Source organism: Oncorhynchus masou, chromosome 30 (assembly GCF_036934945.1).
Source record: "Oncorhynchus masou masou isolate Uvic2021 chromosome 30, UVic_Omas_1.1, whole genome shotgun sequence".
Classification (NCBI taxonomy): Eukaryota; Metazoa; Chordata; class Actinopteri; order Salmoniformes; family Salmonidae; genus Oncorhynchus; species Oncorhynchus masou.
Window position 1 is genome coordinate 5,576,584 of NC_088241.1, and position 15,545 is coordinate 5,592,128.

A 15,545-nucleotide genomic window follows, 5' to 3' on the forward strand; every position below is an offset into this window, starting at 1 on the left:
CATTTTGATTGGGATTAAGACTCGATGGAGTGACTGCCGGCTGGGTAGACAGATTGACAGATAGATGATGATCGGTCGGTCAGGTGGTGACCTTTGCCCCCTGACCTGTTCTTGTACTTCCTTGCTGAGTGTGAGTGCATAGCGGAGCTCTGCGTCCTCCAGAGGGGCCACAGTAGTCTGGGGGTCAGGGGTCAGAGGGTAAAGGTGAGTGAATGGAAACACACATTGTCCTGGGTTAACCTTGCTATGCCCGGATACTTCTGTTATGGACTGCAGTTAAGTGTCACCATATATATGTGTTCTATGTATAGTGGTTGTAGGGTGTACAGTGCATATATCCTATACAAATCAACCCGTTTATCAAGCCATTGGACCGCAGGTTAACAGTGTGGTTGGCCAGCGGGGGCTCAGCCTATCCTCCACCAGCTCCAGGCTGGCTGTACTGTATACCTGTTCCGCCTCCTCCTTGCTCATGGCCAGGGCCAGCTGCAGCTGCAGGTCCTCCTCACCGGAGCTCTGTGGCCACGCTTGCTCTGGGTCCGCCCCTCCAGAGTGAGAGCCCTGAGACAGCGCTCCACCCCCCAGACCTGGAGCTGAAGGGACCGAAGAGGCTGGGGGACAGGATGAAGGGAACGGAGAACAGGGAAAGGAGGCGAAAGAAAATGGTATTGCTTGCGCATCATGGCATAGTTAGAGCTGGGCAGGAACAAAAGCCTGCAAACACCACATGCATCTCTCCAGGATCAGGGCAGCTCTGCATCACAGCAGACAACTTAAAACTACATTTCTGTTTATGGTTTGCTTTCCTCCTCAATCTGTTTCAGATCCCCTGGTGGCTGGTGCAGGCTGGGTAATGTAGTTGTCTCTCACCACTGGTGGTCTGTGCCATCTTCTCTTTGGTCTTGAGGGCATGGATCCTCTCCTCTCGTAGTCTCTCCTCGTCCTTCAGCAGTGTTACCAGCTGTTTGGCCTTCTCCCGCACATTCACCCCCTGACACACGCAGGTGAATGAACATGAGTACATACAACTCAGTGCACAACCTTCCTAACTACGCAGCTGTGTCACTGAATTGTTGATAAATGTCAGTTATTTGCTTGCAAACTAAGTGCTACATTTCTGTTTCAGTCATTCCATTTCCATCAGTGTTTCCCTGTGACCTGCTATATTGCCATTACCAGCCCATAAACATGTTACTGTTGGCTTTTCACTCTGTGTTTGTATAAGAGGTCACAGTGAAAACATTGTAAAGTCCTTCAATGAGAGGTGAGTAGTGATCCCGTACCAGTGTGTGTTTGGGAATGTGTGTACAGTGTGTGTACAGTGTGTCGTACCTGGTCCTTGCCGTCTCTGTCGATGAACTGGAAGTCCTTGAGCGTCTGGACAGCGTAGATGTTCTCTCTGCACTGCTGAGCCACGCGCTCTGAACCCGTCTTTATGAGGTACTCCATGAGAGTCATAGCCTGGAGAACACACAGTACAGTAGAAACCACAGAGATATTCCATTACTGGAGATGCTCTGTCATAAACCCTCAAAGTTCCAGAACGGGACGAGAATGGCAGCCATAGATGTGGTAAAGAGGTTAATCGAACTCGACCAAAACAACGGAATTGCCAAGGAAGAGTACAGGAAAGGGCAGTGAAGGAAGATCCCGAATCTCCTCATTTCCCCACAGCAGAATTAGCCTACATTTAGGCTATTGTTTATGTGCATTTCACACTGTTGAGGTACAAATCAGAGTATAAAGCTTGTATGGACACTAACCCCCATACTGGTTCATGTCATTATCACCAAGCAACTGCATTACAGTTAAAAACTACTTTGATTACCACCACAGATTGCTGTATGCTACACTAGAACTTTTATACTGTCATATGAAGCCTTAGAACAATGAGATTTCACCGGATGTATAAATGTGAAGCATCCGTTTGGTATTTTTACTCACTACCAAATATGGTAGTGAAAGGAAGCCCAGTGGGCGGCAGTGGGAGAAGATGGAACGAGATGGATTTGTCGATATTCTGCAAATTTTCTCAATACAGTTCTCTTCCCAAAACTAAAATATGTTACGAACAGAGTGGACTAAACTTTGCCAAAGTATTAAAAAAATGTTGGTTTAGAAACAGTGCAGAGGCAAATTGAGTTATTGCAAATATGCAAATGAATGCAGGAACGCGACAATAGGATCTTGCTAGATTGTGCTTGGTTCTGCCCACTATGACTCATTTGATCCCATTTGAAAACAACGGACTGTGGTCTATCTTGGTTTAGTTATGTCCATTCTAGTATTCTAATTCCTATTTCTATGTGCACAAATAAAACAGTGAGAGTGAGTGTGTGAGCAGACAAACCAGACAGACAGACTACGTCACCTGTTGTTATGGTCAATATTGAACAGACATTCGCACAACTTTCCATTTCACTTCCTCTCGCTCACCACCCACACTCGCAAACCTTGTAGACGTGTCTCCAGTTCTTGCCGTGGTCGTTGAGTCGTTTCCACACCATGCTCATGATCTCAGAGAAGGCCACTACGTTGTAGGTCAGGTCTGCTATCTCTGACATCAGAGAGCTGCTGGGGCCCCATGGGTCATTGGACGTTGCTTCCCGCACCTGGAGACAAGGGGAGGCCGGGGACAGAGGAGACAAGGGGCGGCCGGGGACAGAGGAGACAAGGGGCGGCCGGGGACAGAGGAGACAAGGGGAGGCCGGGGACAGAGGAGACAAGGGGAGGCCGGGGACAGAGGAGACAAGGGGAGGCCGGGGACAGAGGAGACAAGGGGAGGCCGGGGACAGAGGAGACAAGGGGCGGCCGGGGACAGAGGAGAAAAGGGGCATGGTGAAAGAGGAGACAAGGGGCGTGGGGGGGGGAAGAGAGACACACCGGACAGAGACACACGGGACAGATTGGTAGAGAGACACACGGGACAGAGGGGTAGAGAGACAAGGGGCATGGGGGAAAAGAGAGACACACGGGACAGAGGGGCGAGAGACACACGGGACAGAGGGGCGAGAGACACACGGGACAGAGGGGCGAGAGACACACGGGACAGAGGGGCGAGAGACACACGGGACAGAGGGGCGAGAGACACACGGGACAGTGGGGCGAGAGACACACGGGACAGTGGGGCGAGAGACACACGGGACAGTGGGGCGAGAGACACACGGGACAGAGGGGCGAGACACACGGGACAGAGGGGCGAGAGACACACGGGACAGAGGGGCGAGAGACACACGGGACAGAGGGGGCGAGAGACACACGGGACAGAGGGGGCGAGAGACACACGGGACAGAGGGGGAGAGAGACACACGGGACAGAGGGGGAGAGAGACACACGGGACAGAGGGGGAGAGAGACACACGGGACAGAGGGGGAGAGAGACACACGGGACAGAGGGGCGAGAGACACACGGGACAGAGGGGCGAGAGACACACGGGACAGAGGGGGCGAGAGACACGGGACAGAGGGGGCGAGAGACACACGGGACAGAGGGGGCGAGAGACACACGGGACAGAGGGGGCGAGAGACACACGGGACAGAGGGGGCGAGAGACACACGGGACAGAGGGGGCGAGAGACACACGGGACAGAGGGGGCGAGAGACACACGGGACAGAGGGGCGAGAGATACACGGGACAGAGGGGGCGAGAGACACACGGGACAGAGGGGGCGAGAGACACACGGGACAGAGGGGGGAAACAAGGGCCAGAGGGGGGAGACAAGGGACAGAGGGGGGAGAGAAACATCAGGATTCTTTCTTTAACTAGACAAGTCAGTTAAGAACAAAATATTATTTACAATGACGGCCTAGGAACAGTGGGTTAACTGCCTTGTTCAGGGGCAGAACGACAGATTTTTACCTGGTCAGCTCAGGGATTCGATCGAGAAACCTTTCGGTGACTGGCCCATGGCTCTAACCACTAGGCTACCTGACGCCCCAAAAGCAGTCAACATTAAACAATCTAAGGTGTGATTTATTGATCAATTAATTGATTAATCAACTGGTAGTTTATATCAAGACAACAGACTATTCATTCCCTTGGCAGGCTCAAGCCAACAAAATATATTACGATACAAAGCTCCCAACTAAACATGTAAAAACAGACAAAACAATTAGTCAAATAAACCCCTGATACGTCCACAGCCATGATCGTAGGTCACCTTAACTGATCATCTCTTCTACTCTCTGGGGTGTGGAGATGATGTGATGATAAACAGGCTGGACAGAATCATCATGATGAATGGATAACATGATTACATGAACCCAGATAGCGAGAGGTGGAGAAACAGGGAGTACACAGTGGAATGTATTCTTTGGTAAGTAGTTAATAGTCAATAGTTAAGAGTAGTTAAGACAGAAGTAAGGGAGGAGAGGAAGAAAGAGTTGGAGAGGGAGGAAGCAGAGGCGGGGAAGACGGAGGTGAGATGGCCTTGAACGAAGTGGTGAGGATAGGAGGAAGAGGACAATGGGTAACAGAAGAAGAAAAAAATAGAGGTGTGAGTGGAAAAGTGGTCGGAGAGGAAGAGAGAAAAGAAAGAGGACGAGCGAACCTTGATCTCGGCCTCTGAGAAGTTGTGGACAATGTTCTTTACTTGTCGCCGTAGCGATGAGGTCGACATGGCAACCGTCTGGCTGTCGGGTTCCACAGAAAATCTGCCCCACACAGAGAAAGAGAGGGGTTGTAAAACAGTTAATACAACACAAAACAAATAGCAGCCAGGGCAAAGTGTACAGTGAGTTAATACAGAGAGAGGAGAGGAGCCAAACTCTGAGGAGAAGAAACAAGTAGACAAAAAGAAAAGCAGCAACAAAGAGAGAGACATCAAGAGAGAGAGACACCAAGAGGGAGAGACATCAAGAGAGAGGTATCGAAAGAGAGAGCGACATCAAGAGAGAGAGCGACATCAAGAGAGACATCGAGAGAGAGACATCGAGAGAGAGAGACACCGAGAGAGAGAGACACCGAGAGAGAGAGAGAGAAATCAAGAGAGACACACATCAAGAGAGAGACACAGATCAAGAGAGAGAGACACATCAAGAGAGAGAGAGAGACATCAAGAGAGAGACATCGAGAGAGAGAGACATCAAGAGAGAGACATCGAGAGAGAGACATCGAGAGAGAGAGAGAGACATCGAGAAAGAGAGAGACATCGAGAAAGAGAGAGAGAGAGAGAGAGAGAGAGACACCAAGAGAGAGAGAGAGCGAGACATCGAGAGAGAGAGACATCGAGAGAGAGAGACATCGAGAGAGAGAGACATCGAGAGAGAGAGACATCGAGAGAGAGACATCGAGAGAGAGAGACATCGAGAGAGAGAGACATCGAGAGAGAGAGACATCGAGAGAGAGAGACATCGAGAGAGAGAGAGACATCGAGAGAGAGAGAGACATCGAGAGAGAGAGAGAGAGACATCGAGAGAGAGAGAGACATCGAGAGAGAGAGAGACATCGAGAGAGAGAGACATCGAGAGAGAGAGAGACATCGAGAGAGAGAGATCGAGAGAGAGAGATCGAGAGAGACATCGAGAGAGAGACATCGAGAGAGAGAGAGACATCGAGAGAGAGAGAGGCATCGAGAGACATCGAGAGAGAGACATCGAGAGAGACATTGAGAGAGAGAGACATCGAGAGAGAGGCATCGAGAGACATCGAGAGAGAGACATCGAGAGAGACATCGAGAGAGAGAGAGACATCGAGAGAGAGAGAGAGAGAGACATCGAGAGAGAGAGACATCGAGAGAGACATTGAGAGAGAGAGAGACATCGAGAGAGAGACATCGAGAGACATCGAGAGAGAGACATCGAGAGACATCGAGAGAGAGACATCGAGAGAGAGACATCGAGAGAGAGACACATCGAGAGAGACATTGAGAGAGAGAGAGTTTGAGTTGCAAAATGAGACATCGAGAGAGAGAGACATCGAGAGAGAGAGACATCGAGAGAGAGAGACATCGAGAGAGAGAGAGACATCGAGAGAGAGAGACATCGAGAGAGAGAGAGACATCGAGAGAGAGAGACATCGAGAGAGAGAGACATCGAGAGAGAGAGGCATCGAGAGACATCGAGAGAGACATCGAGAGAGAGACATCGAGAGAGACATCGAGAGAGAGAGAGACATCGAGAGAGAGAGACATCGAGAGAGAGACATCGAGAGACATCGAGAGAGAGACATCGAGAGAGAGAGACATCGAGAGAGACATTGAGAGAGAGAGAGACATCGAGAGAGAGAGAGAGAGACATCGAGAGAGACATTGAGAGAGAGAGACATCGAGAGAGACATTGAGAGAGAGAGACATCGAGAGAGAGAGAGGCATCGAGAGACATCGAGAGAGAGACATCGAGAGAGACATTGAGAGAGAGAGAGACATCGAGAGAGAGAGAGAGAGAGAGACATCGAAAGAGAGAGACATCGAGAGAGACATTGAGAGAGAGACATCGAGAGAGAGATCGAGAGAGACATCGAGAGAGAGACATCGAGAGAGAGAGAGACACATCGAGAGAGACATTGAGAGAGAGAGAGTTTGAGTTGCAAAATGAGAGATCGAGAGAGAGAGACATCGAGAGAGAGACATCGAGAGAGAGAGAGAGACATCGAGAGAGAGAGACATAGAGAGAGAGACATCGAGAGAGAGAGACATCGAGAGAGAGAGACATCGAGAGAGAGAGAGGCATCGAGAGACATCGAGAGAGAGACATCGAGAGAGAGAGACATCGAGAGAGACATTGAGAGAGAGAGACATCGAGAGAGAGACATCGAGAGAGAGACATCGAGAGAGAGACATCGAGAGAGAGACATCGAGAGAGAGAGACATCGAGAGAGAGAGAGACATTGAGAGAGAGAGACATCGAGAGAGAGAGAGAGACATCGAGAGAGAGACATCGAGAGAGAGATCGAGAGAGAGAGACATCGAGAGAGAGACATCGAGAGAGAGAGAGACATCGAGAGAGAGAGAGAGAGACATCGAGAGAGAGAGACATCGAGAGAGACATTGAGAGAGAGTTCCAAATTGAGCAGCTGCTGAAAAATGAGCTCCTGTATATATTGAGATTTAAATGGTTTTTTAGAGTGAAGTACATCGAAAAAATCAAAAGAAAACCGCAAGACCTAATAGAAGACAAAACAAGCAACAAACCAAAAAGACAGGCTTTTGAAAAAGTAATTATTTTTCATAAAATTGTACAGTTATCTTAGCTAGCTGAATTGTTTACTTGTTGCTAAGCAGTTGCTAGGGACTCTCCTGGAAGAAGCTAGCAAGCTACCAAAGAATAACAAAAAGAACAGAAGAAAGGAAGACAAAATAAGGACAAAATAAGGACAGAAGAAAAAGGAAAAGAAAAAGGACAACAAAGTGAAACAGTCCTCTAAAGAAACAAGAGACCATAATACAAGAAACATTGCTTCTATTGCAACATTGTAGCAAACATCACCAGCGTTGCTATGGAAATTGTTTACCCACCAGACATCCAAACAGAGAAAGCTAAGAAAAGTTTCAAAGGTTTGTTGATGGGACAGAACCATGAATGCCTGTTTGCAGATCTTACCAGTTACAAAACAAGAGCAAATTTAATTTTTAATACCAATCGAGGGAACATATGGAAAAAGGTTATTTGTAAACATTTTCCTTTCTCAAAAAGAGGGGCATCAGCCAAGGATGTCAGATCAGCATTTTTGAAGAAGCTGACCAGAGCAACACATATCAAACAGTAAACTTATATAATAATGGAACTGTATTGATACAAGGCAATGATTCAAGCCTCCAAGCTTTTGAGAATAGGTTTGCTGCCCTAAAAGCAGACGCTGAAATAATCTCAGAAACTGAGGAAAAAGTCAAGGAGGGAGATGGAGAAAAGCAGACCCCAATGGTCTCTGTGACCCAGCAGGAAGCCCTCAATGTCCCTCTACCTACCTCACCTGCAGCAGACAGAGTCAAGGACATGTCAATTTCAATAAGAACACCTGCTATGCAACGTTTCCACGACACCCTCTCTCTAGTCGAAGCAGAGGTCATAGAACTCAGAGAGAACAAGCTTCAAGAGGAGGACACTATCCAGAAACTCAAAGAAGAGATGAAACAGTTCAGGGAGGAGAGCAGAGCATCTATTGCTAAATTAGAAAGCAGAATGGACAAGCTGAGTCAGACAAATGATGACCTCAGAGACCATTTGAGCACAACAAGAAAGGAGCTAGAACAAAAAGAGAGATACATTGACACCCTCAACCGGCAGCGAGTCATTGTGTCCTCTGTATCTAGAGAACATGTCCACCAGCTTGGCATAACACAATCAGAACCTGAGACCAGCATGGCCTTCACCACACAGCCTGATGACACTGCTCCAGCCCAGGTCAACTTACCAGCATCCCAGTCTGCTCCAGCCCAGGTCAACTTACCAGCATCCCAGTCTGCTCCAGCCCAGGTCAACTTACCAGCATCCCAGTCTGCTCCAGCCCAGGTCAACTTACCAGCATCCCAGTCTTCTCCAGCCCAGGTCAACTTACCAGCATCCCAGTCTGCTCCAGCCCAGGTCAACTTACCAGCATCCCAGTCTGCTCCAACCCAGGTCAATTTACCAGCCTCCCAATCTGCTCCAGCCCAGGTCAACCTACCAGCCTCCCAATCTGCTCCAGCCCAGGTCAACTTACCAGCCTCCCAGTCTGCGCCACCCAGAAAATCACCCACAACTGCAATCCTAATTGATTCAAATGGGAAGTTCTTAGTCCAGGAAAGATTATTCCCTAGACACAAGGTGTATAAGTTCTGGTGTCCTACAGCTGAGAGTGCAATGCAGCTACTCAGTCAGACCAAGATTGACACCCCTGACAACATCATCATCCACACTGGCACAAACGACCTTCATGCTAAAGGTGAAAATGTATCTGGGGCAGTGAGAAGAGTGGCAGAACTGGCACAGGCTATGTTCCCTACAACCAATATAGTTGTGTCCACCCTCCTACCAAGAAAAGACTTCCCAGGAAAGTTGATCGACAAAATAAATCAACAGATCACTGTGGACTGTGCCTCACTGCTCAACGTCAGAACGGCTCACCACCCCACTCTGACATGTCAACACTTATATGATAATGTACATCTTGATCAGGACAGTATCAGAACCTTTGCCAAGGACCTAAAAGATGCAACACTTGGCAGGGACCCACACACCCATCACCCCAGCAACAAAGGTCCCCCGCCCCACCATCTGAAACAACAGTACCTCAACCATCCCGAGGAGAAAAGAGCTAGACACAGCTTATTACAGCACAGCTATACTAGACCAGGCCAACCACAGCACATATTTACCAGACCAGACCCGCCTCAGGACAGCACGACTAGACCCATCCCATCACAACACAGCTCTACTAGACCTGGCCCATCACAACATAGCTCTACTAGACCCAGCCCATCACAACACAGCTCTACTAGACCCAGGTCATCACAACACAGCTCTACTAGACCCAGCCCATCACAACACAGCTCTGACCACTACTCCAGGGTCGGACAGAACACTGCCCTTCAGGGAAGTAGACCACATGACGCAGTCCACACCTTGTATCAGTCAGATCATCAGCCTACATATGCTGAGGTAACCTCTGGCAGAAGACCCCTAGAACAATCAGAGATAGGAGAGGTGCGCCAACTACTGCAACTAATATGCAGACTACTGAGCTAGACAGTCCCTTTAATTCACACACGGGCACGCACGCACACACACACACACACACACACACACACACACACACACACACACACACACACACACACACACACACACACACACACACACACACACACACACACACACACACACACACACACACACACACACAGGGTTGCAGATTGCATTGTACTTATTTTATGTGCAATCTTATTCCATTCTTATTAATTTGTTTACAACTATTCTTAATTTTATTGACACCGGTATTATAATAATAATTCTGTGTGATGGTGTGTGTGCGTGTGTGTCTGCGTGTGTGTGTGTGTGTGTGTGTATGTATGTATGTATGTATGTATGTGTGTGTATGTGTATATGTATGTATGTATGTATATGTATATATATATATATATATGTGTGTATGTGTATGTATGTGTATATGTATGTATATATATATGTATATGTATATATATATGTATATATATATATATATATATATAGTATTATTTTTATTTGTTTTTTTTCGATGTACTTTACTTAAACCAGTGAATATCACTTATTATAAATGAGATCATTAAGTATCAGCTCTTGGAATATCCAGGGCCTATACTCTTCACATTTTGGTTATAAAACAACAAATCCAGAATTGCTTAAAAACATCAAGGGACAGGACATCATAATCCTACTGGAAACATGGTGTCGTGGAGACATAGATACTCAGTGTCCCTCAGGCTATAGAGAAAGTTTACTACCGTCAATCAAACATAAACATGTTAAAAGGGGCCGAGACTCAGGTGGAATCATCATTTGGCATAAGCGGGACTTAGCGCTGGATGAAATGAAAAAAGGTACCACTCACATTTGGCTAAAACTTAACAAAGGTACAATCTATTGTGACAATGATGTATACATATGTGCAGCTTATGCTCCTCCTTCAGATTCATCATATTATGATGATCAGTTTTTTGACAATCTCCAGACAGAAATCATTACATTTCAGGCACAGGGTAAAGTGCTTCTTTGTGGAGATTTCAATGCAAGAACAGGTTCTGAGCCTGACTACACTGATGCGGGAGGTAACCATCACATATTTGGACACCCGTCCTTATACAGTAGCCCTATTATAAATAATAGAAACAGTCCTGACCAAATACTGAACAAAAATGGAAAGGAGTTAGTACATCTCTGTCGAGCCTTAGGCCTGTACATGCTTAATGGTAGAATCAGAGGGGACTCTTTAGGTCAGTTTACTTACTGCTCAGCTCTTGGGACAAGTGTAGTCGATTATGCCATCACTGACATTGACCCCTCTTCCATTAGTGCATTCACTGTCAGACCACAGACACCCTTGTCAGATCACAGTCAGATCAACGTGTTTCTGAAGAAATTAACCGGCAATATTCATTCAAAAAAACAGCCCAATAAACTCTACAACATAAACCAATCATACAGATGGGCTCCAAACAGTGCAGAGATTCACTGAAGCATTGAACTCAAATGAAATAATGAACTCTATACAGTTTTTCAATAACTCACGGTACCAAAACAATAAAGATGGTGTCAATTCAGCTACTCAAAACATCAACTGCATATTCCAAAAAGCAGCATCGAAAGCAAATTTGAGAAAACCAAAGAAATGCAACATCAGAAGCAAAAATCAAAATGTTTCTGACAAATGGTTTGATAATGAATGTAAAACAATTAGAAAACACTTGAGACAAATGTCAAACAAAAAACATAAGCAGCAAAACAACCCAGAGCTACGATATGAATACTTTGAAACTCTGAAACAGTATAAACAAACACTGAAACGCAAGAAATTTAATTATACCAACAGGACACTTGATGAAATTGAAAACGCAATTGACCAAAATCAGTTCTGGGACATGTGGAACAATTTAAGCACAACAAAGCCACAAGAATTAGCAATACAAGATGTAGGAATTTGGAAAACTTATTTTGATAATCTATACAAAAACATCCCACAAAAAGACTTGCAACAGAACCAATTAGAAATTAAAGAAAAATTGAACATCCTTGAATCAGTCATTAAAAACAACCAAAATCCATTAGATTACCCAATAACCCAACAAGAACTAAATGAAAAGCTAAAATCTATTAAATCAAAGAAGGCTTGTGGTCTAGACAACATCAGAAATGAAATGCTGAAAAACAGCACACCTGAGTTGCAAAATGCTGTGCTTAAATTGTTCAACATGGTTTTAACTTCTGGCTGCTTCCCTGATGTCTGGAACCAGGGGCTCATCTCCCCTATCCACAAAAGTGGAGACAAATCAGACCCCAATAATTACAGGGGAATTTGCGTAAACAGTAACTTGGGAAAGATTTTCTGTAGCATTTTGAATTCAAGAATTCAAACCTTTCTTCAAGAAAAAATGTAATAAGTAAATGTCAAATTGGCTTTCTCCCTAACCATCGCACTACTGACCATATATACACCTTACACACACTAATTAATAAACACGTCCACCAAAAAAAAGAGGGCAAAATCTTTGCTTGCTTTATTGACTTTAAAAAAGCATTTGATTCGATTTGGCACGAAGGGCTATTCTACAAAATTCTACAAAGTGGGCTTGGTGGTAAGGTATATGACTTAATAAAATGTATGTACACAGAAAACAAGTGTGCAATAAAAATCAAAAACCAAAGAACAGAATTTTTTTCACAATGTCGAGGTGTGAGACAAGGCTGCAGTTTGAGTCCAAATCTTTTCAACATTTATATCAATGAATTAGCAGACATGTTGGACCAATCTCCAGCCCCAGGACTCACACTATTTGACACAGAGGTGAAATACCTGCTATATGCTGATGACTTGGTACTTCTATCACCAACCAAAGAAGGTCTTCAACAGAAAATTAATATTCTGGAGCAATATTGCCATAATTGGGCCCTGGCAGTAAATTTCCAAAAACTAAAATCATGATTTTCCAAAAAAAAAACAGATGTCAGAAACACAAATATAAATTCACCCTGAACAACACCTTAATTGAACACACAAAAAATTACACCTATCTTGGTCTGACCATATCTGCATCGGGAAACTTTAATATGGCAGTGAATGCACTCAAAGAAAAAGCCCGCAGAGCAATGTATGCAATAAAAATGAAATTATTCAAAATCAACATCCCAATTAGAATTTGGACTAAAATATTTGACAGTGTAATCCTACCAATAGCTCTTTATGGAAGTGAGGTTTGGGGGCCACTCAATAAACTGGACTTTAAAATGTGGGACAAACATCCAATTGAAGCCCTACATGCAGAATTCTGTCGGAAAATCCTACAAGTCCAGAGAAATACACCAACTAATGCATGTAGGGCAGAATTGGGCCGTTTTCCAGTAATAATGAAAATACAGAAAAGATCATTAAAATTTTGGCTACATCTGAATTCAAGTCCAAATTCAAGTCTGCAATTTAAATCACTTCAAACCCAAGAGCTGAGCCCAGAAACGAGCCCTCTCAGTCAGCTGGTGTTGGACCTCACCAACCAAGCTGACACCAGCACTGCTTCAAAAGAAAGAATTCCAATAAGCAAAATCATGAACCAATCAAAGGAATCATATTTACAACATTGGAAAAATGAAACAAAATCCCAAAGCCGACTAAATTGCTATCTGACCCTAAACAGAGAATATGAATTGGCTGATTATCTCTACTCTGTCAGAGATACGAAGCAGAGACAGATCCTTACCAAGTACAGGCTGAGTGACCACCGATTGGCAATAGAAACCGGCAGACATAAAAAGACATGGCTACCCAAAGAGGAGCGTGTATGTGGTCACTGCATAACAGGGGAGGTAGAGACAGAGATGCACTTTCTCCTTTACTGTGATAAATATTCCTCACAAAGAGATTCATTATTCACAGAAATTACTAAACATATTCCAAATTTTTACAAATTGAACCCAGAGGAAAAACTAAGAATACTCATGGGCGAAGGAGCAATGGCTCCTCTTGCAGCCAAATATGTATTTTCCTGCCATAGCCTGAGGGACACTGAATAATAACATCTGCATAGTAAGCAGTAACTTAATTGTTATTGCTATTATTGTTATTACTGTAATTATTATTATTTTTGTATTTAATTTTGTATTATTATTTACTACACTTTTATATTTGCTATCATTTAGAATTTTGTTACAATGTATATTGTATACATTGTTGCTTTGGCAATATTGACACAATGTTTTTCATGCCAATAAAGCAGCTTGAATTTGAATTTGAATTTGAGAGACACATCGAGAGAGACATTGAGAGAGAGAGAGTTTGAGTTGCAAAATGCTGTGCTTAAATTGTTCAACATGGTTTTAACTTCTGGCTGCTTCCCTGATGTCTGGAACCAGGGGCTCATCTCCCCTATCCACAAAAGTGGAGACAAATCAGACTCCAATAATTACAGGGGAATTTGCGTAAACAGTAACTTGGGAAAGATTTTCTGTAGCATTTTGAATTCAAGAATTCAAGAATTCAAACCTTTCTTCAAGAAAAAAATGTAATAAGTAAATGTCAAATTGGCTTTCTCCCTAACCATCGCACTACTGACCATATATACACCTTACACACACTAATTAATAAACACGTCCACCAAAAAAAAGAGGGCAAAATCTTTGCTTGCTTTATTGACTTTAAAAAAGCATTTGATTCGATTTGGCACAAAGGGCTATTCTACAAAATTCTACAAAGTGGGCTTGGTGGTAAGGTATATGACTTAACAAAATGTATGTACACAGAAAACAAGTGTGCAATAAAAATCAAAAACCAAAGAACAGAATTTTTTTCACAATGTCGAGGTGTGAGACAAGGCTGCGGTTTGAGTCCAAATCTTTTCAACATTTATATCAATGAATTAGCAGACATGTTGGACCAATCTCCAGCCCCAGGACTCACACTATTTGACACAGAGGTGAAATACCTGCTATATGCTGATGACTTGGTACTTCTTGGTATCACCAACCAAAGAAGGTCTTCAACAGAAAATTAATATTCTGGAGCAATATTGCCATAATTGGGCCCTGGCAGTAAATTTCCAAAAAACTAAAATCATGATTTTCCAAAAAAAAAACAGATGTCAGAAACACAAATATAAATTCACCCTGAACAACACCTTAATTGAATACACAAACAATTACACCTATCTTGGTCTGACCATATCTGCATCGGGAAACTTTAATATGGCAGTGAATGCACTCAAAGAAAAAGCCCGCAGAGCAATGTATGCAATAAAAATGAAATTATTCAAAATCAACATCCCAATTAGAATTTGGACTAAAATATTTGACAGTGTAATCCTACCAATAGCTCTTTATGGAAGTGAGGTTTGGGGACCACTCAATAAACTGGACTTTAAAATGTGGGACAAACATCCAATTGAAGCCCTACATGCAGAATTCTGTCGGAAAATCCTACAAGTCCAGAGAAATACACCAACTAATGCATGTAGGGCAGAATTGGGCCGTTTTCCAGTAATAATGAAAATACAGAAAAGATCATTAAAATTTTGGCTACATCTGAATTCAAGTCCAAATTCAAGTCTGCAATTTAAATCACTTCAAACCCAAGAGCTGAGCCCAGAAACGAGCCCTCTCAGTCAGCTGGTGTTGGACCTCACCAACCAAGCTGACACCAGCACTGCTTCAAAAGAAAGAATTCCAATAAGCAAAATCATGAACCAATCAAAGGAACATTGGAAAAATGAAAAAAAAATCCCAAAGCCGACTAAATTGCTATCTGACCCCAAACAGAGAATATGAATTGGCTGATTATCTCTACTCTGTCAGAGATACGAAGCAGAGACAGATACTTACCAAGTACAGGCTGAGTGACCACCGATTGGCAATAGAAACCGGCAGACATAAAAAGACATGGCTACCCAAAGA

General features: G+C 44.2%; 1 pseudogene; it reads right to left on the bottom strand.

The window, feature by feature from the left end:
- The window catches only part of LOC135521869 (epsin-1-like), a 31,504-nt pseudogene that overhangs the window by 5,048 nt on the left and 10,911 nt on the right, over positions 1-15,545 (bottom strand).